The 26,534-nt window shown below is 53.9% G+C and overlaps 1 protein-coding gene across 2 annotated transcripts in view; it reads left to right on the plus strand.

Moving 5' to 3' along the window:
• Positions 1–26,534, plus strand: part of ADAMTS2 (ADAM metallopeptidase with thrombospondin type 1 motif 2) — a 237,914-nt gene that overhangs the window by 42,042 nt on the left and 169,338 nt on the right. The gene's annotated exons all lie outside the window — the stretch shown is intronic.

The raw sequence follows: 26,534 nt of genomic DNA on the forward strand, positions 1-26,534 counted from the left end.
CTCTGCCCTCGTCTCCCCCGCCCCCGCCCACCACTCTGCCCTCATGTCCCCCTCCCCCACCCATCACTCTGCTCTCCACACTCCACTCACATTGGCCTTCTTCCCTTTCCTCAAACATGGCAGGTCTGTTCTGACCTCGGGTCCTCTGCATGTGCTGTTCTCTGTGCTGGAGCCCACTTCCCCAGATCTCTCCATGTCTGGCTCTTTCCAATCATTTAGGCCTCAGCTCCAATGTCATCTCTTCCAGGAAGTCCCCTGTCCCCCTCAACAATACCCTGTACTGTTGTCCTCACGGCTGCATCACTCTCTGTCAACTTCCTGTTTGCTTGCTTACTGCCATTTGCCCCACCAGGAGATAGCACCCAGGGTCTGCATTCAGCCACAGGTTGCAAATGTGAATGCACCTTTGTGGCCACATCTATCGGTGCCGCTGGCAAGGTGGATGTTGGGAAGCTGGACCCACTGGGCTACAAGTCCTCAGGGTTCCTTCCTGGTCCGGAGGACCCCCAGTAGGAGGCAGCTCTGCCTCCGCAGAGAATCTTGCTGCAGTTTGGGTTGTCTGGGGCCTTATTGCTGTCCCGCTTTTTTTTTTTTTTTTTTTTTTTTTTTTTGAGATGGAGTCTCGCTCCATCGCCCAGGATGGAGTGCAGTGGCACGATCTTGCTCACTGCAAGCTCCACCTCCTGGGTTCACGCCATTCTTGTGCGTCAGCCTCCCGAGTAGCTGGGACTACAGGCGCCCGCCACCACGCTCGGCTGATTTTTTATATTTTTTTAGTAGAGACGGAGTTTCACCGTGTTAGCCAGGATGGTCTCCATCTCCTGACCTCATGATCCGCCCACCTCGGCCTCCCAAAATCCTGGGATTACAGACGTGAGCCACCGCACCTGGCCATCACCCCCCTCTATTTTCATAAATGCAGTGTGGTGAGAGGCAGAAGTCCCGGCTTCTGCTCCTGTGTGGCTTCCTACTCACTCTACACTCCCCTTCCTGAGGCTGGCCAGAGGCCAGGGGAAGGGCTGCGCAGGGCCAGGACTGGCTTGCAGTTCCTCTGCAGGGAGTCCTAGAGTCTGGAGCCTGGGGCCTGAGGGCTGCCTTGGAGGGCACCCAGGGGCGAGGTGTGCAGGCTGACTTCTCCCAAGCAGCTGGGGGCCTGCCCTCGCTCCTCTCCCAGGCACGGCATGCTGTGGGCGGGGCATCCTGCACGCACTGCTGCCACCGGCTCTCTGGCTGCACTCCTTCCTCACACGCTGGATGAGAGGACACTGCTGGGGGCAGCAGGGCACATGGTGCAGGGTCCTGCCCTCATTTGTGTCTTTTCTCAGAGGGTGGGTTGTCTCCAAGTTCTGCGTCAAAACTGGAATTCAGCATACTCAAGCCCAGTGATTCACAAAGGAGATGCTTGAAACCCACTTATCTCCCCCAGTTACTCAGGTGCTGCCCAGTGGAGGGAGATGTGTGCACACAGCCTTGTCTCCCCGCGGCATCCAGGCACCACAGGGCAGCCCTCCAGAGATGCCCCTGTCCCAGTGTGGGGTTGGGGAGGAGCCCAGCCCTGCGTGAGCAGATCTGGATCCACCATTCATAAGTTGTCTAATCCTGAAAGAGTCATGTCGTCTCTTGGAGCCCGTTTCCCACTCTGTAAAATGGGCATAATGATACTGTGCTCACCTCTTTTGCCTTCAGTATCTTATTTTCAATCCTTTGACAACTCTGTAAAATAGGTAATATTGTGCCATTTTAGACACGGAAAAGCAGAGGTCAAAAGAGGCCAAATAGCCACAAGTGACAGAGTAGGGATTTAAGTCTAAAGATCTCAAGTTTCATCTGGGCTCAATTTTTTCCTTCAGCCCGGGATGTTCAGGGATGACACAGCCAGGCTGGGCCCCTGAGCAATGCCCTCTGCTGTCTTTTTTTTTTTTTTTTTCCTGGGGGACAGGAGCAAGCAGAGCCTCCAGAACCCTTGCCCAGATCACAGTAGGCGGTTCTTGCAGCTGAGACCAGTTCCTCCCACTTGGACAGAGTGAGGAGTCCAGTCTTCACTGAGGCCAGGAGGGGGCTGGCCGCCGGCTCCAGCCTGAGGAGGGCTGTGTTTGGGGCTTGCGCTCAGTGTATGGGGACAACCCCCTGTCTCTGTCCTGCGGGACCTCTCTGACTTTTAATTGGCTTTTCTTCTGGCTCCGCGTAGATGAAGAGTTTTTTCCAGAGCCGGAGCAATGACGGTTTATCTGTCTGCTGGCTTGCGTTTCTCAGACTGTTACTGAATTAAGTTTTATGTATGAAGACTCTTAAATAAAATAATATCGTTGTGTTTATTTGGATCTTGGCCTTAAAGTGAATTTTTGAGTGTGCACATCATTCTTCTTAAACCAGGGCCTCCTTTATAAGGGGATTTATCTTCACTTTGAGAAATGCCTGCTAAAGCCTGCTGTGCCAAAGTCCCCATGCTTGGTGCTAGAGCCACAGAAGTGAAGGGATCTGGCTTGTCCTCAGGCAGCTCATAGTCAGGGGGACGGGGACGAAAGACCAGCCGAAAAGTGTTGCAAAGACAGCATCTATGGGTGCTGTAAGAGGATGCTATTCTTTTGTTTCTTTAGTTTTCCATTGTTTACAATTAAACATTATTCACGTTATTCACAACAATTGACAAAACATGATTCACAATAATTTACATTATTCACAATTAAAAATTACTTTTAAACACACAAAACATATGGTCATTATCATCGAATAGTGTAGAAAAGTACTAAGGAGAAAGCAAAAACCATGAAATCCTGCCCTTCTGAGATCGTCTCTGTGAGAGACAGAATATTGCTTCTCCCAAAGTTGTCCATGTCCCAGTCCCAAGAACCTGGGAATAAATCAGGTGACATAGCAGGGGGAGTGAAGGTCACAGATGGAAGTCAGGTTGCTAATTAGTTGACTTTTAGGATAAGGAGATTATCCTGGATGGCACAGTGTAAAGACAAAGATTCTTTTTTTCTTTCTTTTTTTTTTTTTTTTGAGACGGAGTCTCACTTTGTCATCCAGGCTAGAGTGCAGTGGCACAATCTCAGGCTCACTGCAACCTCCAACTCCCAGGTCCAAGTGATTCTCCTGCCCCAGCCTCCCAAGTAGCTGGGACTACAGGCGCCCGCCACCACGCCTGGATAATTTTTTGTATTTTTAGTAGAGACGGGGTTTCACCATGTTAGCCAGGATGGTCTCGATCTCCTGACCTCGTGATCCGCCTGCCTCGGCCTCCCAAAGTGCTGGGATTACAGGTGTGAGCCACCACGCCTGGCCAAATTTGTGTTTCTTAATCTACTACATTTGCAGTAATTTGTTACAGCTATACAAACTGTTTTTCCATCTTGTTACATATATGTCACACTCAGAAGTGAGATCTTGTCACTCATGCTCTTTGCATCAACATCTTTAGGTTTATGGTTGCTCTCTCTTCTGCCCTCTTGACTGGAGCACTGGCTTCGTTTATTTTCACTCTGGTCTATAATTATGAAGTTGTGAACTTGCTTCTGGTGGTGGCTTTGGTCTCATTCACAGGTTCTGATGTGCTGAATTCTCACTGTCATCATTTTAAAAAGATTTATGATTTTGATTCCAGTAACCTAAGAGCTATTTAGAGGAACGTTGGAAAAACTTCCGAGTAGTTGAATTTTAGGTTATTAACCTTTGTGTTGATTCCTAGTACAATCCAAATGTTTTCAGACCTTAGCATCTCTGGGTTTAAGTTGGGTCTTGTCAGCATTTATATCTGCATCTTGCCATTCCAGTGACACCCCACCCCTAACCAGTGCAGATCTCAGTTTCCTAAAGGGCTTGTGAATGCCACCCCCCGCCCCCAACCCCTCTAGCATTTCTAGGCATTTCCCAGTTCCGTAGAGCCTGTCCACACCCCTCCTGCCATGTGTGTATTCTGGGCATCCCAGGCTCTGCAGGTGTCCATCTGTTCAGGCTGCCATAACAAAATATCACAGACTGGGTGTTTAGAAACAACAGAAATGTATTTCTCACAGTTTTGCAGGCTGGACATGTGAGATCAGGGTGCCAGTGGGTTTGGTGTCTGCTGAGGGCTGCTTCCCCGCTCATAGTGATGCCTTCTTACTGTGTTTGCACACGGTGGAGGGTGCACAAGCTCCCTGGGCCTCTCTGATAAGGGCACTAACCCCATTAATGGGGTCCCCACCCTCATGACCTCATCACCTTCCACAGGCCCACTTAACACCATCACCTTGGGACAGGAAGAGCTCATCTCCATGGAGGCTTGGCAGGGCCAGGCCTGCCACTGAGTTAGGAGTGAAGGGGAAAACCTGGGTTCCCCGAGCCTCGGGAAATGTCTGAAATTGCCTCTGTCTCCTGGTGTTTGCTCAGCTTCTATGAATGTCAGGTGGGCTTCTGAAGGGGGCACGGAATCTGCATTGCAGGGTCACTGTGGCACGAGGGGACCCTGGCCTCTGGTGCTATGGAAACTGGTGGGGCAGAGGGCGGTCACCCTACCAACGTCGCCTCTTGGTTCTTGGTGCCGAGAGGCAGCAATCTCGGGTTTCTGCATTGCCGGGCAGGTGGGGTGGGAGGCTACGGGTGACAGGCTTGGGGGATTCAGGCCAGGCAGGCAGGGGAGGCCGGGATCAATTTTTGTAAATGTTCCCCCATGCTTGTAAAGAATACCCATTTGCTTTCAGTTGTAAGTTGTCAGATCCATCCAGAAATCAATCCAGCCCATTTCCCGATTCAATGAGTCTGTGCCCCTCTGCTGTGGTCTAGGAGACCTGTCACCCGCTGGGAGTGGCCGTTAGCGTTTCCCTTTGACAGGGCTGTTGGGCCACTTGTGCTTCTAACCACGGCAGATGCTGCGGCCCTTGGTTTGTAAAGCTTGGTGACTGTGTGCTTTCACCAAGCCTTGTCAATACAACAGGAGTTTCCAGTCATTTCGTACTTGCTCTGAATTCTATTTTGATGATACTACAGACACCCTGCTGTCTGGGTTTGCAGTTTTCTCTGTCTCTTAGCATGTTTCAGGCATGTCTTACAGACAGCATGCCTTGTTTGTTCCGTCTCAGTCTGGTTGATCTTTAACTGCAATGTTAAACCCATTGACGGTTGTGTAAGTGATACCAGTGGCCCGTCCTTTTTTTGGCCTGCACCGTCGCATCTTTATGCTTGACTTGTCCCCTGTCCACCCTGGGGGCAGGCAGGCAGCTGGTCTTCCTGGGCACCACCCTCCTGACCCTCAGCACGCAGCAGCCCCTCTCTGCCCGCCGCCTCTCCCTCCTGCCCTCTGCCCAGGCCGCCCCTGGGGACCTTACCCACTGAGCCCATCTCCACCTGCCTTGTGGTCCTTCCTTATCTGAGTCGGATGCCAATGGTCCTCTTTGCTGTACTTGCTCCCTGCCTGTACCACTGTCTCCCGCCCCCTGCCTTCCTTGATGAATTGCTGGGTCCAACCCCATCCCTCCTTCCTTCCTTTCCTGCCTCTGAGCAGGGGCCCCAGCCTCGCTGAAGGATCTACTTCAACATTCCTGACTGCTGGCCTCTGCAGGCGGCATCCCCCCTTGGGACCTTCCCTCTCCCTGCTCACCCACCTCCTTGCTCACCCCCCTCCCCCTCCTCCGAGCACAGACAGGCCCCAGCATTGCCCCTGCCCATCCCTCGAGCTCCGGCTGCTCCCGGGTCCCATCATTGTCAGCATTCTCAGAAGCACAGCCCCTGCTGCCACCTCCTCCATGGCTCTCTGGCATCACCCAAAGCGTCTGCTGAGGTCCCACGGACCACAGAGGTGTGCATCCTGCAGTCATTTGCCTCTCCTCATGGCTCCGGCCTCCCCCATCCTTCTGCTTCACCATCACTGCATCGTCCGAGGCACCGCCAGCTCCTCGGTTTGCTCTTCCCCTGGGCTGTCCTCTGCACCTTGGCACGTGCTGTGTGGCTGAGCAGGACCCTCAGTCTCCTGGACCACAGCCAGAAAGGCATTTCCTCCTGCAGTGGGGCGTCCTGGGTTGGAGGAGCCTTCCCTGCTCGTGGCAGCCTCCTTCCGCAGCCCCATCTGTCTCCGCGCCTCCCTTGCCCCCAGCACAGGCCCCACTAGTGGTTTCAGCAGAATTGGAAGGGCTTTTGAAGGCGTGTGTGGAAGGTGGCCTTGGTGGCTGCTCCTAAATCCCTTCCAGAGCCTCCAGCTCCCCCTGCCCTGACTCTCACTGCGGGACTGCCCCAGCCGCCATGGGCGGGGCTCCTCTGCCCTGCTCAGAGTGTTCTGGACCGGCCTGGGACTTTGTGTCCTGAGTCTGTGGTAGTTGCAGGGAACTGGCTCACCCACGTGCTTCAGGGTGGAAATTGGGCTGGAGTATGGAAGTCCCATCCCAAACCCCAGAGGTGGGACCAGCACCCGGACTATGAGAGTGAGGGCTGCCTGGTCGGGCTACAGGCATCTCAGATCAGTCAGGGGCCTGGGACACATAAGGGACCAACAGAAGGGAGTTGACAAAGGCACAACTCACAGAGCTGCAGTCAGGACAAGGGAGCCTGCAGGGTGGGGAGGCTGGGGGCTACCACAGCGGGAGAAAGAAAACCTTCTGTCTCTCTCCCCAGCCCCGGTTTCCTGTCAGTGCCCCCCTTTACCCAGGGAGAGTCAGGAGGAGCCAGTCCATCAGGTCTGCCTGCTGGGCTGCAGGACAGGGCAAAAGGTGAAGGGAGTGGGGAGCCCAACAGAGACCCACCAGCCCAGAACATCAGCCTGGAAGGAAGGGACGCAGGGACCTGGTTCTTCTCTGTCTTTTCAAAGCCAGGTTTCCTTTCTAATCCAGAATCTATTTATTCAGCCAGGCCTGGTGCCAGATGCTCTCAGGCTCTGAGGATGACAGACAAACCCAGCAGCCTCCAGTAGGGTGCTCTAGGCCTGGTTTTGAAGTGGAAACAATGATCCATGCAGCCAGTGGGAACCCGCCAAGTTCCCCGCAGGCCCGTACGCCTGGAGGCAGTAGTTGAGAGGACAGGAGGCCTCCATGCCAGGAGTCTGCACTCTGACCCTTCCTTCTTTAGACGGCCTCAGAGGCTCTCAGCATTTGGGGTGGAAAAGAGTTGTCCTGTTGAGTGTATACAAGACCTATGTCTACTGGAGACTCAATGAGGGAATTGAAGGATTTTTCAGGGAAAATGTTGACATTTCCTGCTGACCCTAGAAAGCAAGCCCCTCCGCTTGGCCTGCAGGAAGTTTCTCTGGCATCAGGGACAGGCCACCTTGGAAGCTGGGCACACAGGGCAGAGGCCACCCTGCAGACAATGGGTGCAGCCCTGCGGGGAAGCTGCAGTGGGGGCGGGGGCAGGGCTTGGGGTGGCCCTTCCATTCCCCAAGTCTGTGGGTGCCCAGTCTCCAGACCACCATTCCGGACCTCCACAAGCTGCCTCCTTGGGCCACATTGGGGGGATCAGACTTGCACGGGTGCTGAGCATCCCTGGGTTGGGTTGACCCTGGCACCCCCTAGGGTGGGTCTGCTGGGCAGCCCTCGGAGCCTGGACAGAGCTTCTAGCCATGCACCCATCTTCTCTGTTCATGGGCTTGAGTCACCAAAGGAAGGGCATTCATTAAAAATAATTGGCTGGCTGGACGTGTTTCTGGGCTGTCAGCTCTGACTACAGGCTGCATGCTTTCATCAGCACCATTCTCCTGGTTCCCAGTCATATTTTTTCTTTTTGAAATAGGGTCTTTTTCTGTCGCCCAGGCTGGAGTGCAGTAGCACCATCTTAGCTCACTGCAGCTTGGACCTTCAGGGTTGAGGTGATTCTCCCGCCTCAGCCTCCCAAGTAGCTGAGACCACAGGCATGCACCACCACACCCAGCGAATTTTTAAAGTATTTGTAGAGATGAGGCCTCACTGTGCTGGTATGGAACTCCTGGGCTCAAACAATCCTCCTGCCTCAGCCTCCCAAAAGTGCTGGGATTGCTGGAATGTTTGAGATGCACCAATACCTTAAAAAAAAAACCAAAAACCAAGAAACACCCTGGCCGGGTGCGGTGGCTCACACCTGTAATCCCAGCATTTTGGGAGGCTGAGGCAGGCAGATCACAGGGTCAGGAGTTCAAGACCAGCCTAGCCAACGTGGTGAAACCCCATTCTACTAAAAAAATACAACAAAAAAAAAAATTTAGCTGGGTGTGGTGGCATGCGCCTGTAATCACAGCTACTCGGGAGGCTGAGACACGAGAATCACTTGAACCCGGGAGGTGGAGGTTGTGGTGAGCCCAGATCGTGCCACTGCACTCCAGCCTAGGCGACAGAGCAAGACTCCATTTTGAGAAAAACAAACAAAAAACCCACCCTGGAATGCCAACTCCAGTGCTTGTCGTGGGCCGGGATCTATGGGGCCCTGGCCTGTTCTGGCCTAGCAGTGGGAGGCTGATATCCCGTGCTTGTCCCGGGCTGTGGCCCGGAGGCATTGGCACACTCCAGTCCACATGGGAAGGCCATGTTCCCTATCTGTCTAGCTCAGCGCACGGCCCTGACTCACTGCAGTTAGCAGGGAAAATACTCTTCACATTGAGATGTCAGTTTTCACTTCAAGCCTGATTTCTGATCCATAAACAAAGCCTGCAAGAATCAGAGGCTCCTCATGTGGGAGTCAGCTAATTAATCTGACTTTCCTCAAGGAAGGCACAGGCCTCTGCCTGTTTTGTGAAGATTAGCACTTTTTAAGGGAGTGTGAGTCTGTCAGGACGAAGCAACACCAATAATGTTCCTTGTTTTCAGGGAGCAGAGGAAAGTGGGGTCAGACTGTCTTCCCCGTGGACAAGGAGGAGCGGCTTCAGGCTGGCACTTACACGAGTGCTGTGAGTGAGAAGCTGTGGCCGTCACCAAGGTCAGGTCATGGCTGTAGGAAAGATGCTTCCCACCCTCTCCCCCCAACAACAGAGGATGTCCCAAGCCCAGGGGACCGGCCAGCATAGCTCCTGACAACCTCTAGGAAGACAGGAGGCTCTTTGGATGGCAAAACTGACCTCAACTCACTTAAGCAGAAGACAATTCAAGGCAGGCTATTGGGGGGCTGGGGCTGGAGGCCTGGAAATGGGGTGCCTTGGAGGGCCCCAGCCAGGACCTCAGGAAGCCGTCTGGGCAGTGGTCTGCACTCCAGGGCGCGGTGGGAGCTTGGATTGGCCCTGCTTACAATGGGCTTCTCTCTCAGATGTATCTTGCAAGGAGAGAGAGAGTCACCTCGGGCAAGCTGACTCCCACCCACCCAGGCCCCTTCCCGACAGTCCTTCTAGGCTGTTCCCAAAGGCATGGCTGGCTGTCCCTAGGATACATGGGGCCCTGGGCATATATTTCTTGCAGGGCTTCTGTCTACATAGACAATTCGATTAAAAAATTTATAACAAGATTCATGAGCCCACATGGGGAATGGCAAGATGTATCAAGGAAGATTTAGGGGACAGGGAGGAGAGGCGTGAACGCGTTTGCTCACTGTCTGCTCAGTGCGTGCAGAGACCCTCGTTACTGCTCAGGCTCAGAAGCCATCTCTTCCCGTTCTTTACGGTCGAGTGTGCTGTCCCAGCTAATCTCGTGTTTATATCTCCCACAGCTGGGGGGGAAATAGCAATGCCGTTACTGCTTACAATGTATGGCTCTTTGGAACCTGTTTGTGTGGAGATGCTGTATATCTTCTTGCCCCGCATTCCCCAGCCCCATGTATTTAGTGCTGGTTATGGCATTTCTCCTGACTCTGCCGCTTCTCTCTGCCCCCGGGAATGCCGACTTCCGTTGTTCCCTTGAAGGTGGTTACCACGCTTCAGTAATGATGACCACCAATGTGGATCTTGCCCAGAGTGTGCAAGAAAATGTGAGCCATACGTCCTCATCCAGTCGTGTTACATTTAATGTTTGGGCCAGGTGTGGTGGCTCACATCTGGAATCCCAGCATTTTGGGAGACCAAGGCAGTAGGATTACTTGAGCCCAGGAGTTCAACATCAGCCCTGGCAACATAGCAAGACCTCGTTTCTACAAAATTTTTTTTGCAAATTAGCTGTTGTGACACACATCTGTGGTCCCAGCTACTTGGGAGGCTGAGTTGGGAGGATCGCTTGAGCCCAGGGGGTCCAGGCTGCAGTGAGCTGTGTTTGAGCCACTGTACTGCAGTGGGTGACATGGTAAGATCCTATCTCTAAATAAATAAATAAATGAATGAATACCATTTGGACCTTTATAGAGTAAGGGAAGAACCACACATCTTGCAGCCTCATCTTACCCCATCAGTCCTGAGGCTGTTACTTCTGCACTCCCAGAATTCAACCTCGTTTAATGGTGGGCACACTCCCACCTTCCACCTTCCACACTCTGCCACCAGCAGGCAGAATGACAAGAGGGATCCCAGTTGTGACAGGCATTCCATCCCTCTGCAGACCAGCCTGGGAGAGCATGATGTCCAGCACGGCTTGGAGGCAAGAGAGGACACGGGAAGGGTCGTGGCATTGCAGGGCAACAGCTTCCCTCTGAAAGCACTCCAAGCAGGCGGATGCAGCCAGCCCTGGAAGACTGCCCGGAAATGACACGGAACCTTTGAGGGTGTGGGCTACTGCCCTGGGCACCAGTGACAGAGGCACAGAGCGAAGGATGTCTGCTGCCATTGCCCACCCCTGAACACCAGAGCCCGGAGATGGCACCACAGCCGATGCAGGAGCCCACAAGTACCACTCAGGCTTGAGGCTTGGGCAGCTGTATCCCAGAGCCCTGCACTCTTTCTGTCTGATGTGAGTGGAAGTCACCAAAACCCATGTGTCAGCATCGTGCTGGTGGCTCAATCCCACTGACACCTGTGAAGGAAGTCCTCTCCTGGCCAGTGAGGGTGGCTCGCTCATCAAGCCACTCACCCGAGACGTGAAGCAACCTCATAGTCACAGTCCTAGAGCTCCTGGGGCATCCAGTGGGCCCCATGCACAGGGTAGAGGGTTGGAGAGTGCCCTGAAGGGAACAGCAGGGCCCACAGAGGGCGGCTCAGGCATGGGCCCTCTGCACAACAGCATTCCTCCGGCTACACGGTTCTCCCTGGTGTTCCTGGAATATGCCAGGCTTGCTTCCTTCTCAGGGCCTCTGTACTTGCTGCCCCATCTGTGGTACTTACCACCTTCTACAGGACCTGCTCCCTGGACACTGGGGATGCATTGGGCGCCTCCATTCCAGGGAAAGGCAGCCAATGTGAAGAATGGATCGGCCACAGAGCACTGAAGGAGGCTGGGGCCCAGTTTTATTTTTATGTGTTTAAAGTTTTAATTTTGAAATAACTTTAGATCTACGCCGTTTTGGAAAAATTGCAAGAAAAGTTGCAAAAATAGCATAGATTTCCTCTATGCCCTTCACCCAGCTTCCTCTGTATGCAACGTGGAACAAGGACTGAAACCAGGAACTTTGCTGGTTGATACTAAGCGTTGGTACTTAGTGTCTTAGTTTTCATCTATTTTGTGTTGCTGTAATGGAATACCTGAGGCTGGGTAATTTATAAAGAAAAGAAGTTTATCTAGCTCATGGTTCTGCAGGCTGGGAAGTTCAAGAGCATGGCCCTGGCTTCTGGTGAGGCCTTTTGTGCTGTGTCATAACGTGGTGGAGAAGGTGAAAGGGAAAGCCCACATATGCAAAGAAGGGAAGCCCAGGGAGTGTCCTGGTTTTATGACAACCCAGGCTCGGGAACTGATCAAGTCTCTCCAGAGCAAGAATTCCCTCGCTACCTTGAGAACAGTATCAAGCCACTCACGAGGGATCTGCCTCCATGATTCAGATACCTCCCACCAGGCCCCACCTTCCAACACTGCCACACTGGGGACCAAATTTCAAGATGAGTTTTGGTGGGAACAAACCAGTCACATTCTAACCGTAGCACTCCAGACTGCACTGAATTTTGTCAGTCTTCCGACTCATGTCTGTTGTCTGGTTTAGGATCCCACATGGCATTTAGTTGTTGTGTCTCTTCTGTTTCCTCCCATCTGAGGTTTCATGACCTGGCTATTTTCAAAGAGGACTAGTCAGCTGTTTTGTAGACGGTGCCTCCACATGGGTGTTTTGGTGTGCCTTGTACTGGATTGAGCTTATATGTTTCTGGCAGGACTGTCACAGAAGCACTGTACCCTCCATAGGGCATCACGCTGGGATTATCACATTGGGATGTCCAGTTGTCTCCCATTGTCAGTGATGCCCTTCGTCATTTGGTTAAGGTGTCACCTACTGGGATTCCACTGGATGCCCCAGGACCTCTAGGGCTATGACTATGAGGTTTTTTCAGGTCTCAGATGAGTGACTTGATGAGCAAACCACTATTTTACTCTTTTTTTTTTCCCATTGCGATGATTAAATCTCCTGTGGGTAGCTGCTATGATGTGATGTGAGCATTCTGCTTCTTGTTATCCTTTTGCTCACTAATTGTAGCCTCCATGGATAAGTCGTACCTGCAGCAGTCCTGACTGTGCTGTTGCCGATGGGGTTTACTACCGTGATTTTCTATCTCATCATTTCTTTTACATTTTTAGTTGAATTCCCCTGTGAGAAAGAGCTGCCCTTCCCCTCCCACTTATTTATTATTCAGTTATTTGTTTCTACCAGTACTGATTTGTGGATATTTATTTTATTCAATGGGTTCTAACTTATTACTATTATTTATTATTGTGTTCAAATTGCCCCAGATTTGACCGCTGAAAGCACCTTCCAGTTGGCTTCTCCATCCTTCCGCTGTGTTTGGGTGTGATTTCACGTGGGGCAGTAGGACAGGCCATCTCTGAGCAGGGAGTGTGGGGGTGAGCAGAGCCCTGCAGGAAGGGTGCAGTCCTGTGGCAGTGAGAACCGGCTGGGGGGCTGCAGCCTGCTCTCGGGGAAGGCCTGGTATGCACAAGGTCAGCACCTGGCCTGGAGCTGCCACCTGCTCACCTGTCTGGTTTCTGGTGGGGTCCCTGAGATCCTGGGCTTGGCACTGCCAGAGGGCGGGGCTGTGCTGCGGTATGGATGCTGTGCTGTGCTGTGCTGTGCAGGCAGGGGTACTGGACATAAGCCTGGTGTGGCCTTCATACCCTGGGGCGCCACTGTCTCCCAGTGTGACACCTGGTGGCCTTGTCCCCTGTGAGGACCATGATCTGTGGGGCACCTGACCCCATGAGTTCAGTCTCCCCGAATCTGTAGTGGCATCCAGGGAGGGCAGGTGCACCTGAGCGTGCCTGCATTCTGGATACGGCGCCTTTGGTCATTGCTGGCCTTGCTGCTCAGGCTCTCCCGTGGGCCAACCACCCACAGAGGGGCCTTGGGCCCCTGGGGCCGCTGTCCTGACTCTAGAATAAATAAACATCCCAGAGTCACCAGTGTGGGCTCACTAGTGCTGGGGCCCCGCCCCCGTCCCCGGATCCACCCGGGATGGGTGGGGACACAGGCTGGGCAGTGTCTGAAGGCCTGCAGAGCAGCCTGGCCACGGCCCAGACAACCTGGCCCTCAGAGCCCTGGCTCTTCCCATAAATAAACCAGACAGGATCCTTCGTCAGATGGCATGGCCTGATTTTTGTTTTGGGAACTCTGGACAGAAGGGGAAGCAGACAGCCTCGGGCCCGGCAGGGCTGCCCGCCCGGGAGTGGCAGCTGGGCAGGCGGGCAGAGGACGGTCGGCGGTCAGCGTGCCCTGGATAGCACAGTGGGCCCCAGAGATCACAGCAGGAAAAGAAGCCCAATTCGAAGGAAGCTGGAGTGAGGCAGTGCACAGGCTCTGTGTGTGCCTGAGGCTGGAGGGGTCCTGAGAGGGGCCTGTGGCCCAGGGACCCGGGGAGATGACAGCCTGTGATGGAAAGTGAAAGGCGGGGGGGTTCTCTGCCTGGGAAAATTGCCTGATCTGGGCACCCTTGCACAAGCAGACATGGAAGACATGCCCCACTGAGTCTCACCATCAACTGTCAACTGCAGCCCCTTCTGGGGGAACCAAGGCTTGGAGAGAGGAAAGGCTGATCCTTGTTGCACAGTGGAGTAGGGGGACTGGCGTTGGGTGGGCTGTGTCCCAGCCTGTGCTCTCCCCATGGGAGTTCCCGTCTGCCCCTGCTTCTGAGGGGCACATCTGTCAGGTAGTGTGTCTTCCCCACACTGCTGGGAGCCAGCCCAGCAAACTTTTTCCTGCCATGGCCGTGACTCCCGCTACCTGCCCCTGCCCTGACAGACACATGTTAAGGGAATTCTGGGTAGAGGGCAAGACTGCAGGCTCCTTGCCCACCAAACCCATCTGCGCCCACCAGCCAGGCAGCTGGGCCCTTGGTGGGCACTGGTTTCCCTCTGAGCACCTGGCCTCTCCTGGAGGAGCATCCGATGTGGGAAGGAGCAGACCCTGCCTCCTGGGTCCTCAAGACTGGGGACTTCCTCTCCGGGCTGAGCTGCCATGGAAAGGGTATTGGATGCTGTCCAAAACATGCCACACATCTAGAATTGCATACCCCGTCTTCTAACAGCTGTGTAGACTCAGCCTTGGGATCGCCCAGAAAATTCTGGGGTGCAGTGGGCATGGGGAGTGCCCCCATACGGGAGCCTTAGCCAGCCTCTCTGCAGGAATGTGAGACACCAGCCTCAGCTGGCTCCAGTCGTGGGCTCTGGAGCAAGGCTCCTGCTGGGCCGTGAGAGAGTGGCCTGCTGCTGGCGGAGGGGCCCTGAGGCCTGTCCGCCACCTGTTGGCTGTGCAGCATTCTTGTCTCCCTGCGCCTGCACTCACTGCCCCGTGTCCCCATGTGAGAATGCCCAGTTCAGAAGGAAGGATGAGATGGGCATCCCATGTGGCCAGCCCTGGGCGGGCTCCAACTTCCCTGGAGTGGCAGCTTTCCTCCATGCTGGATTTCTGGCCCCTGGGGAGTGATTCTGGCATTGACCTTCCGGCCTGTCCAGAGTGGCTCCCCAAGGAACAGCCCGCCCAGCTCTGGCCACCGGACCCTGCCAGCAGCCTGCTCCCATTCTGTGTGGACTTGGTGCCTGGAGGCTGTTATGGGCTGAGTGGCGCCTCCCTAGATACCCCAATGCCTTTGTTGAGGTCCTAAACTCCCGTAGATCAGGATGTTGGCTGTATTTGGAGGCAGGGTCTTTAAAGAGATAATTAACTGAAAATGAAGTCACTGATTCAACATGAATGACTGGTGTCCTCCTAAGAAGAAGCAATTAGGACAGAAGTACACACAGGGGGACGGCCATGCGAGGACAGGGGAAAAATGCTGTCGACAAGCCAAGGAGAGAGGCCTCGAGAGAAACCACCTGTGCTCACACCTTAATTTTAGAGCTCTAGCCTCCAGGACTGTGAGTGAATAGGTTCTGCTGTTCAAGCCCTGGCCTGTGCTGCTCTGTGACGGCTGCCCGAGCAACCTAGGGAAGGCTCTGGCCCCGGCCTCTTGTGGGAGGGGGTGCTGGCAGTCTCCCTGGGCAGCATCCCCTGATGGATGTGGGTGAGCCTGCTGTGAATGCTGGGGGACGGTCCTGGGTCCCCAGGCCCTTAGTTCCTGGAGTGCGGCCTTGCAGGCTTTGGTTGCGCTCCAGGGTGAGTCCCCTGGGGAACCTGGTATGGAAGCATATGTTGGCAACTCCCAGACATGTGCCCCTGCCACCCCAGCCCCCTGAGCAGACAGACCCACCGTGTTGGCTCTGTATTTGGGAGTGCTTGTGCTCAGGCGGGCTGGTCGGAGGAAGGGAGGGGCGGTGTGTGCAGACCTCCAAGCAGGCAGGGAGGCTGGCAGGGAACAGCTGTGCAAAGGTGTTAGGTTCCAGCTGGTGTGGGCTGCCCCAGGGCCAGATGCCAGCCCAGGGAAGGGCCTGTCGACAGGGTCTTTTTTTTTTTTTTTTTTTTTTTTTTTTTGGAGATAGAGTCTGTCACTCTGTAGCCCAAGCTGGAGTGCAGCAGCACGATCTCAGCTCACTGCAACCTCCGCCTTCCGGGCTCAAGCGATTCTCATGCCTCAGCCTCCCGAGTAGCTGGGATTACAGGCACCCGCCACCATGTCCTGCTAATTTGTTGTATTTTGGTAGAGACAGGGTTTCACCATGTTGCCCAGGGTGGTCTCAAACTCCTGACCTCAGGTGATCCACCGGCCTCGGACTCCCAAAGTGCTGGGATTACAGGCGTGAGCCACCGCACCTGGCCTGTTGGCAGGATCTTGAATGGGGAAGTTGGACCTTATTCCACGAGCTCTCCACCACATGTCTCAAGGCCACAATCTGCTGTGGTCCAGCTGGTGAGACATGGAAGCTCAGAAAGAAAAATCTTGCTTTTTGATAGTTTGGCAAATGTTCCTGCAGCACGACTCATTTTTCTTCTTTAGTAGAGAGAGCCCTGTTATTTATGTGAATGTTAATTTGTGACCGGGGACATTCCCCGACGTGGTCTTCATGCTGAACAAGACCTGGGAAATGTCAGCCAGAGCATCTGGCAGGGATGAGTGTCAGTTCTCGTGATAAATAGGCAGGCCTGTTGCAGTCCCAGGGTCTGGGTCTGACCCACTGACCTCTGTGTCCTGGCTGGGTCTGGCTGGCCAGCTCTGTTTCCTGGAGGCTACCCTGGCATTGGTGTGTGCAGGAGCCGTGGAGACGGGGGAGCTGGCTGCAGAGGGCTGAGTATGGGACATTCTGGACAGGCCAGGTCCCGAGGGAGCCACTCAAGTGTTGCTTGATTTAGCAGAAGGCCGCCTGGCTGGCCCCTGCGCTGGCCCCGTGAGGCATTCTTGTTGGCATCTTGTTTATTCCGTTCCCCCCCCTTATCTTTCTCTCTTTGCCCTCCCCCTTTCCGTCTCTCCTATCTTCACATGAATTGTCTGTTTTGCTATATGCCCTTTGAAAAATGTAAAACAAAAAAAAATACAGAAAATATTAATAAAAAGTGAAACTCACGCCGGATCATAACACTGCTGACCCTTTGTTACGCATTTCCTAACAACTGTCATGCCATGATCATCATGACGGTAATGGTGCTGCCAGTCGGCTGATTTATCAGGTGCTGTGCCCGGTGCTGTCCACGCAGTATCTCGTTCAGCCCTCACATCAGCCGTGGAAGCCCCGTTATTATCCCGATTCAACCCGGCAGACACTGGCCGCAGAGAGGCCACTCAGTCAGAGGTGAAGTAAGCATTTGAATTGAGGCAGAGTGACTCGGAGGCCACATGCCGAATTGTTAGGCCGCGCTGACGCTGGGCACAGAGAGAGACATGATTTTACGTAAGCAGATCATGCTGCAGCTGGGCTTGCCTTCTTTGGTCACCAATATGTCATGGGTGTGTCTGTTCCCTAAGTGGTCAAAAAATCTGAGAAATCTTTTAGCCTAGCATAAATCGGTAAATTTTGTAAAATTATTTTGCAGAGCATAGAGTGTTTTGGAAATAATCTGACTGGCCGGGAGTGGTGGTTCACACCTGTAATCCCAGCACTTTGGGAGGCCGAGGCAGGCGGATCACCTGAGGTGGGCAGATCACCTGAGGTCAGGAGTTCGAGACCAGCCTGGCCAACATGGCGAAACCCCATCTCTACTAAAAATGCAAAAATTAGCCAGCATGGTGGCGTGCACCTGTAATCCCAGCTACTTGGGAGGCTGAGGCAGGAGAATCGCTTGAACCCAGGAGGCGGGGGTCGCAGTGAGCTGAGCTCATGCCACTGCACTCCACTCCAGCCTGGGCGACAGAACAAGACACTATCTCCAAAATAATAATTAATAATAATCTGACCATTTATTTATTTATTTATTTATTTTTTTTGAGATGGAGTCTCACTCTATTGCCCAGAATGGAGTTCAGTGACGCAATCTTGGCTCACTGCAACCTCCGCCTCCTGGGTTCAAGCAATTCTCCTGCCTCAGCCTCCCAAGCAGCTGGGACCACAGGTGCGCACCACCACACCCAGCCAATTTTTGTGTTTTTAGTAGAGATGGGGTTTCACCATATTGGTCAGGCTGGTCTCGAACTCCTGGCCTTGTGATCCACTTGCCTCGTCCTCCCAAAGTGCTGGGATTATGGACGTAAGCCACTGCGCCCGGTTGGGTTTTGGTTTTTTTTGAGACAGGGTATTTCTCTGTCTCCCAGGCTGGAGTGCAGTGACATGATCTCGGTTCACTGCAACTCTGCTTCCTGGGTTCAAGTGATTCTCCTGCCTCAGTCTCCTGAGCAGCTGGGATTACAGGTGAGCACCACCACGTCTGGCTAATTTTGTATTTTTAGTAGAGATGGGGTTTCACCATGTTGGCCAGGCTGGTCTCGAACTCCTGACTGCCTCAGCCTCCCAGAGTGCTGGGATCACATCATGCCCAGCCTACATTTATTGTTATAACATCTATTTGTTCTTACTTCTGTCATCTAATTTATGTTTTCTGTTTTTCTGGATTTTTTTTTTTTTTTTTTTGCTGTTTTTCTAGTTTACTGTATTTTCTATATGGTCTATCTCAGTAATTTGGAAGGTATACATTAGTTTCACTAGTTGTGACTTTTCTAATTTTGAGTAGAATTCTTCAACTTGTATCTATTGACTTTAGAAATTTATCAGTAACTGTTGATCCTAACTGAAGATTAGGAAACAAGTGCAATTAAACTGTAATTCCTTTTTTCTTCGTCTACTCTTTGTCTGATTTTTGTGGGCTTGTTTGGCAATTTTTTGCCCGCCCCCATTTATTAAAGTTAAATTATGAATAGTTTATACATTACATAGCTTTTTTTTTCCAGAATATATGCTAAACGTCTTCTGATTCGTAATCCTCATTATCCTTGTAGCATAGGTGCAGAGGGCAATTCCACTATTTTGACCTATGATTTCCCCACTTGCCAGGTAACTCAGTTTTAAAGTCAAGTCCAGGCTGCATAAAATGGCAGGTGGCGGGTGCTGGGAAGGGATGCGAAGAAGAACTGAGACCGATGCTCTCGAGGGCGTTCTCTAGCAGCAGGGGTGAAGCCATCCCTCTGTGCACCCTCTCCCAGGGCCCAGAGTTGTTCACAGTGGCTCAGCTCGTTAGTTGATAGACTTAGGGCTCCCATCTCAAGCCCTTGGTTTCTTTTTTTTTCTTTTTCTTTTTTTTTGAGATGGCGTCTTGCTCTGTTGCCCAGGCTGGAGTGCTGTGGCGCCATCTCAGCTCACCGCAAGCTCCACCTTCCAGGTTCATGTCATCCTCCTGCCTCAGCTTTCCGAGTAGCTGGGAGTACAGGCGCGCACCACCACGTCCGGCTAAGTTTTTGTATTTTTAGTAGAGACGGGGTTTTACTGTGTTATCCAGGATGGTCTCAATCTCCTGACCTCATGATCCGCCCGCCTCAGCCTCCCAAAGTGCTGGGATTACAGGTGTGAGCCACCACGCCTGGCCAAGCCCTTGGTTTCTAATGCAGAGTTTCTTTGTAGGCCAGTGGTTCCTAAAGGTTGGCCTAGGAGGTGAACTAATGGGTACCAAACATGGCTCCAGAATGCATTTAATTCTATCAAATCCTAGCTAGCTTTGTGGCAGAAACTGACAAGCTGATCCTAAAATTCATACAGAAATACAAGGGACCCAGACTAGCCAAAACACTATTGAGGAGAGGAACAGAGGAAGGGCTCACACTTCGTAATTCTAAGACTTACTACAAAGCTGTAGTAATCAAGACTGTGTGGTGTTGGCAGAAGGACAGACATATCGATTGGTAGAATAGAACTGAGAGTTTGGAAATACATCCTCATATTGATTCTTGACAAAGGTCCAAGACAAGTCAGTAGAGGAAAGAATGGTCTTTTCAACAAATGGTGTTGGCACACCTGGATATCCACATATGGAAAAATGAAGTTGGACCCCTTCCTCACACCATACACAAATATTACCTGTAAATGGATGGATCATAGATCTACATGTAAGAGCTAAAACTGTAGAACTCTTAAATAATGTATAGGAAACGTCCAGAATAGGCCAATCCATAGAGACAGAATGGAGATTAGTGGTTGCCTAGGGCTAGGTGGGGGAGGAGAGGTTGGGGAAAACGTGGGGAGTGACTGCCAATGTGTACAGGGTTTCTTTTTGGGGTGATGAAAATGTTCTAAAATCAGTAGTGGTTGTGGTTGAAATTGTACACTTTCAGCATACAGTTTAGATGCCTGAAATGTATGGTATGGTAATCACAGTGCCATAAAGCTGTTATATATTAAAAAGCATTGAACTGGCCGGGCACCATGGCTTATACCTATAATCCCAGCACTTTGTGAGGCTGAGACAGGTGGATCACCTGAGGTCAGGAGTTTGAGACCTGCCTGGCCAACGTGGTGAAACCCCATCTCTACTAAAAATACAAAAATTAGCTGGACGTGGCGGCATGTGCCAGTAATCCCAACTACTTGGGAGGCTGAGGCAGGAGAATCACTTGAACCTGGGACGCAGAGGTTGCAGTGAGCTGAGATTGTGCCACTGCACTCCAGCCTGGGAGACAGAGTGAAACTCTGTCTCAAAAAAAAAAAAAAAAAAAAAGCATTGAACTTTATAATGAAAAAAATGATTCCCTTTTCAACTGCATTTTAAACTCTCTGGTTGAGTCGAGGGGAGTCTCAGTTTGGAGTTTGGTACTGACAGATCTTTACCACCTCTCTACTTCTATAATGAGAGAGAAGGGCAGTGGCACGGGCTTTGAGGTGCAAATAGAAGCCCAGGGAGAGAGAGGAAGACACTGGGGGTGCGCCCGGGGACAGAGGGCTGCTGGGACCCCATGGAAGGCCTTGCGTGCCAGGAGACGGCCTTGGCCTTTATTTTGTAGGAGTGGGTTTCTGGTTTTTGGTTTGGTTCTTTCTCCTGGAGCTCTCCTTGGTCCTAGCAGAGTTTTAGAAGGATAATCGGTACCTGCCAACGTGTATGGGGTTTCTTTTTGGGGTGATGAATAAACGGGATAAGCAGTAATTCATAGGTTACCCAGTCCAGCTCCTCAGTTTGCAGATGAGGGAACTGGGGGCCTGCAAGGGGACAGGACTGGCCATGACCGCACTGGAAACCAGGTCCCCTGGCTCAGCGTCCGGTGCTCACTCTCCCTGCCTGCCTCGCCCCCCTCCCTGCCCTTCAAAGTGGAGTCTAGCTTTCCTTAGAGCCTCGCTGGCCATGTGACTGTTGGAGTTCCTTGGTCCTGTAGGAATTGGCTCTGGCCAGCTTAGGCTAAAAAAGAGACTTTCTGGAGTAAAGGTCTGTAGGGCCTGAGACCGGGTCCAGGGAAGGGTAGAGTGGCCAGGCAAGGTCATCAGGTTCTGTGGAGCTCAGAGGCAACTCTGTTGTGGTCACTGTGCTCAACAGAACCCTGGAGGCTCAGCTCCAGCCATAGCTCCAAGACAGAGCCCTGGACAGGGGGTCGCTCTCCAAGAGGACGGAGGGGAGTGGCTGGCACCTGGCGAGGACCCCATGAGACACAGAGGAGGAGCCAGTGGAGACGCGGGTGAGGACAGCTGTTTCCTAACCCCACGACAGCTCCTGCCTGCTGGCGTCCCTTTTGGAAAAGTGGAAAAGTCAGTAGTGAAATCCTCTGGGATGCTGAGCTGTGAAGGAGCCCACGGTGGTGAGGACGGAGTGACTCAAATCCCATTCAACGCTATTTCCCACTCCTGGGACTGTTCAGTGGTGAGGGGTCCAGCCCCCTTCCCTGAAAGCTCCCGAGGTTGTTAGAGACCTCCCTGGGGAGCTGGGAGGGGCAAAAGAGTGCCCAAGCAGGCTCTGTGAGGAGGCGCCCTGGGGGCTGCAGGCACAGTGCAGCTCTCCCTGTGAGACTGTCATTCCACCAGGCAGCTCTCACAGCAGGAGAGGCTGCCTGGCCATTGCCCCGTTGTCCAGCACATCTCCCAGGGTCATTACAAAAGGAAGAAGGGGAGAAGGAATCTTGGAGTTGGAATCCTTTCAGGGATGGGAATGTTAGCAGAGGCCAGCATCTGGGGGACTCTTGGTGAGGTGCATGCTGTGTGTGTATTTCGGAAGGAGGTGAGTTTGAGGGCAACAGGGACTTGCAGTCTTGTCCCTTGGCAAAGTCTGGGTCCCTCTGTGCATGGACCTTTGTGCTTCCTATGCTTTGTGCCTTCTATGCTTGATTGTTGCCACTGCAACCTTGGCACACACCTGACAGTCTTTGTGCTGGAGGTTGACAAGGTTGAGTGACAGACCAGGTCCCAGTCATACACGGGAGGCTGCTGATGGCTGCAGCTGCGGCTTCCATGGGAGGGGCAGTGAGGACCAGCCAGCCTGGGTGCTCTGCAGAGGGGAAGAGGATGCATGCTTGCATTTCCCGTGAACCCCTAACTTCCAGGGTGTCTGTGGTTGAATACTTAAAAATTCAGAGTAATAGAGGAGAGCTGTTAAGCCTTTGGATCTTTATAAATTTTTAACGTCTAGTTGCCATTTCTAGTAACTACTTTACCATCAATCCAACTGCAAAGGAGCAGGTTACATAGAAGGAAGAGGCAGGGCGGGCGTTGTATAACTCACCGGGATCTGAATGCCGGCAACTTGACTTGATGACCCGGGTACTGCCAGGCTCTGGGCCCCTGCGGTGGCACCTGAGGGTCAGGGACAGAGCCCTCCCCATGGTCCTCTCTCTATCCCCCAGGGGAGAACCTGGCTGGGTTTGCCAGACATCCACAGACTTCAAGGGCAGAGCGGGACTCACACCGAGAGCCGGGTCGGGGTAGCAACCTTTCTGCAAGACCCCAGGCTGGACAGCTGTGGGGTTGGACAGACAGGCCACCAGCAGGCTCCCAACTGAGTGCTTTTCAGCCTAGTGTGCTTCTGGAGTTTCTTTAATATTTATTGAGTGGGGAGAGGAAACTGATTCTAACTAATAAAAATTACATGTAAAAACAGATACATTTGACACTGACAGCAGGAAAATCAAAGTCCTGGAAAAAAAATGCAGCAAAACATAGCTCACATTTTGTGCTTTGCTCTCGTGTCAATTTTCTTCTATGTTTTTTAGACAGATCATTCCTGGGATGCATACTAAAGTGTTTGAAAATCAGGGAATAAAATGATCGCCACTTCTTTTGTGAAGTGCCCCCCACCCCGCGCATTATTCTGGCCAGTGGTCTTGGCAGGACGTCAGCTGATGGTCTTGGGGTGGTCAGCCTTTGGTCTTGGGGTGGTCAGCCTTTGGTCTTGGGGCAGGTGCCACCATGTTCATCAGTCCAGCATGCGTGTGCGCATCGCACAGTGGTCAACAGAGATGGGCGGGGCTGTGAGGAGCATGTTGAGCGTCTGCATTTGAGAATGCCACCGCTTGGAGGTTTCTGGCTGTGTGAGGAAGCCTGAGCCCAGGCCCTGCTTCAGATGGACCTTGGTGTGCTCCTGTGCTCTCCAGGGTGCCCTTTCAGGAGGCAAGGCCCAGGGCAGCATCCGATGGAGCGAGTGCTGTTGGCTCAGCCCAGTGATTGTCTTCAGGGAGGCAGCCAGGGAGGGGAGCCTGACCCCCGCTGGTCAGGGAGACCCCACACTGTCCCCTGGGTTGCTCCGGCCAGAGAGTACTGCCCCTCACCAGGCTGAGCCTGGCCTCATCGTCACACTAGGTCCCTCCGGAATAACCCCAGGGCCTCAGGCCTGTGGCATCGATGGCTCCCGGCCTGGGCTGCAAGGTCTCCCAGAAGATGGAGCTGCCATAAGGGGTCCTCATGCCCCAGTGTCCTGCCCTAATTGGCTCAATCGGCCCAGTCTGGCCCAGGGGCCTGTCTGGGAGATGCCCTTTCTGCGTAGGTGTGGGCTCTGATCCCTAGAACCTGTGTCCCCAGCAGCCTGTCTGCCCATCTAGGCCTCGGTTTCCTCGTTTGGAAAGCAAGCTGGCTGGATGAAATGACTTGGGTAGAGGCGTGGCCTGGTTCTCAGCGTCTCCCAGGCTGCATGTGCTCCTGTGTGAGTGTGCACAGGAAATGCACACGGGAAATGGCCGGCCTCACGTACAGGCGAGTCACTGGACGCTTGGGGAGCTTGACACCTTGCCTGAGGCCACCTGGCCGGATAGAAAGGGTGCCAGGAACTCAGAACGTCACGCTCCAGGACAGCTTGCCCGCTGCCGCCCCCCAGGGTTAATTCCTGCACTTCATCGAATGAGTTTCAGTAATAAGATGGATTTGAGGCACCCGCCTTCCCCACACCACACACCGGGACCATCAGTGCTGGACCCTCCCAACTCCTGCACTGGCAAACACGCTGCCCCCACGCCAGTGGACAGGCACGGCTGTGGTCTCCCCGCCTGCCTGCTCGGTGCCTCCCTTGGGGGACGTGGCCTGCAGCTTTGGGGTCATCGGTTCGCTCATCCCACAGGCATGTGCTGAGTCTCTGCCAGGCCTGGTTGGGCCCTGAGGCCCAGGGATGAGTCAAGCGTGGGGCCTGCCGGGTTCCCACCCCCTCTTCCGCTCTCCTCCCACAGCCCTGCTGACCTCCTTCCCTGACCTCAGTCTTGCCCTGGTAACTCTGGTTCCCACTGCCTCCTCGGCCTCTTCCCCAGAAGCCAGGATGCCTGAGCCCAGAGTGTCCTGCGCTCCTTGCCCTTCTTCTCATGCCCTTCGGAGAACGGCACCCGCTTTGCCGGCCACCCACCAGGACCCTGAATTAGTTTTCTGTGGCTGCTGTAAGGAACTACTTAAAACAGCAGGAATTCGTTCTCTCACAGTTCTGAGGCTGGACGTCCGAAGTCGGTATAACCTGACCCAAATCCAGGCATCGGCAGGGCTGCTCTCCCTCTGGAGGCTCCGGGGGAGGACACTTTCTGGCCTCTGCCAGCTCCTGGGGGCTGCCAGCGTTCCTTGGCTTGAGGCCGCATCGCTCCAATCTCCAAAGCTGGCATCTGGCATCCTCCCTCTCTGCCCATGGCCTCGTCCTCTAAGCATCTGCCTAATCCCCCCCCTACTCCCCGGCATAAGGAAGTGGGCAAGCAACTGCATTCAGGGCCCAGCCAGCCCCAGAGCTGACCTGATCACACCTGCAGAGTCTCTCCACCATGTCCGCTACCCTCACAGCTGCCAGGGGTGGGGGCCTGGGTAACTTTGGGGACCGGTTCTTCAGCCAGACCTGGAAGCCCACCGGGCTGCTGCCTCCTCCTTCACATCTCAGCCGGATCTACCCTACCATGTCCTGTCCATTTCGCTCCTCACCTCCCTCATACCGCCCACTTGTCCTTATCTCTCATGCTCCCGTCTGGACCATTACCCCTCTCCCAGGTGCCTGCAACACCTTCTCCCCAGGACCCCAGACCCAGTTTTGTTCCGCAGCCCATTCCCCCTGCAGCAGCCACCATGCTTCTGAACAGGAATCAGATCAAGGATCCCCCCAGAAGCCCCAGGCTGCCTACAACCTCCCTCACCAGCCCCCTGAGTGACGGGCCACTGGGCACCATGCCCTCGATGCTCCTGTCCACCCACCTGGTCAGCTCTTCCCAGCAGCTGTGCTCCGTCCACCTCCCTGGCCATGGCATGTGCGGTTTCCCCTGTCTAGAGCACTGGTCCTCTCTCCAACTCTTTGCCTGGCCAGCACAAAGGGATTGGGTGGGTTTGGGTAGATGTCATCTCCCACCGGAGGCACCCTTCATTCTGGAGCCAGGCCTGATGCTGGGCTCTGTGTTCCTCCAGGCCCTGCACCTCCACCAGGCCCTGCCTGGCACATCAGCTTCCCGAGGGCCCAGGCTGAGTGCGCTGGGAGGCATCTCCAGTCTCCCTCGCTACACTTGAGGCAGGGACAGCCGCCCAGCAGGCCCTGGGGGCACTGACTGCATCGCGGTGTGCAGAGGCTCCCAGCCAGCAACAGGGTGGTGCTCACGGGGCACCTCGGGTCAGGGAGAAGGAGGGCAGCCCGTACGCCCCTGTGCCCCCCACAGCCAGGATGATGATGTGGCAGAGGCCATGATGAGGTTGCTTTGGGGGTGTGATTTCCACACATCCAGATGGCAGGTGCCAGGGGCTGCCCACCGGAGGGCACACTCCAGACTGGACAGGGACCCCGGCCAGTGCCAGCTGAGCTGGAGTGTCGACGGGCGCTGGACATGCCAGCTTTTCTCATTTTCAAGAGAGTCTGGAAATCTGGTCGTTGATGTGAACTCTCCTGTTTCTTAAGTTTGAGCAGCTAATTCAAGCTTTTAAAATCCCCTGCATGGGTCATAAGCTTGTAATCTGAAGGAAACACTCTGAAGGCTGGACACAGTGTGCGCTTCCAGTGTGAGAGCTTGGTTTATGTATAATGGACCAGAAGATAAAAGTGTAGGAGCTGCAGTGGTCATGGGATGGGTGGACCTGATGGTGCCAGCAGGCTGGACGCCAGGGGAGGGCTGGGGAGGGCAGGCTGGATGGTAGGGGAGGGCAGGGGAAGGCCGGGGAGGGCAGGGGAGGGCAGGGGATGGCAGGGGAGGGCAGGCTGGATGGCAGGGGAGGGCAGGCTGGATGGTAAGGGAGGGCAGGCTGGATGGTAGGGGATGGCCGGGGAGGGCAGAGGAGGGCAGGGGAGGGCAGGGGACGGCCGGGTAGGGCAGGGGAGGGCAGGGGACGGCAGGGGATGGCAGGGGAGGGCAGGCTGGATGGTAGGGGAGGGCAGGGGAGGGCAAGGGATGGCAGGGGAGGGCAGGGGAGGGCAGGCTG

Source organism: Symphalangus syndactylus, chromosome 7 (genome assembly GCF_028878055.3).
Source record: "Symphalangus syndactylus isolate Jambi chromosome 7, NHGRI_mSymSyn1-v2.1_pri, whole genome shotgun sequence".
In the NCBI taxonomy this organism is placed as follows: Eukaryota; Metazoa; Chordata; class Mammalia; order Primates; family Hylobatidae; genus Symphalangus; species Symphalangus syndactylus.